Below are 968 nucleotides of genomic sequence, written 5' to 3' on the forward strand. Positions count from 1 at the left end.
TGAGATCCAGCCCGGCTGTGGCGGGCTCGGCTGGGAAAGCTCGCTTTTCCTCCCTTCTTCCAGCACGTGGAGAACTCATTTTCTTCATGCACCTAACGGCTGGCTCGCACCCAGGCTCTGCCCGGGCACAAAGGCAGCTTTCATGCTGTGGATGCCCGGTTTCTAAGCCGGGATCCGTATTTTGAGAGGCTGTGGAAGATTACGGTAATTGCACTTGACAGGGCAAGATGTCACAGGATGCGGATTCGCCCAGCTGCGGCCCGGCACCCGCAGGTCCTTGCCTGTGGCATCTTTCCTAGAGACTCCTGTGGTGCTTTGCCCAAATGGACTCCAAAAAATAAAGGAGGATTATCCTTCTGCTGCCTGTCTGTATCGTGGCTCTTGGCTCCTATTGCAGCCCTGGATTTTGCAAACTTTGCTCTCACAAACACCTCAGGCTGCCTGTTTGCTGCTGCAGCCTCGGTGCCTCCTGTGAGCCCGGGTGAGCCCAGGTGACCTGAAGCTGCATCCTGGTAGTCTGGGCAGCTCAGGCTCGTGTTTGGTGAAGACTCTGGGGATGTGGCACAGTGCAGAGCAGCCAGGTAGGTGCCTGTCCCTGCAGTAACACAGCTTTCAAAATGCCACAGCACTGCAAAACCTCATTTAGAGATTGCTGTCCCTGCACCCACTGTCCTTTTCAGATCTTTTTAAAGAAATTAGCAAGTTCAATTTGACTCGTGAATTCATATTTATTCCCTGCCTCTCAGTGTCTGGATATTTAAAAAACTCTGATTTATTTATCAGGACACAGGGAATTTGGCAGGAATGGCTCTTCAAAACACTGGCTGCTACTGAAGGTCCCTGCACAGGAATTGCACTTTTAGCTCTCCTTATTTCTTGAAAATAGTGATGTACCTTAGTAACTGCTCTGTGATGGATTCAGAGCTAGTTTTAACTGCCTGTAGCATGCTGAAACATAAATTTCCTTG

Source organism: Ammospiza caudacuta, chromosome 12, assembly GCF_027887145.1.
Source record: "Ammospiza caudacuta isolate bAmmCau1 chromosome 12, bAmmCau1.pri, whole genome shotgun sequence".
NCBI lineage: Eukaryota > Metazoa > Chordata > Aves > Passeriformes > Passerellidae > Ammospiza > Ammospiza caudacuta.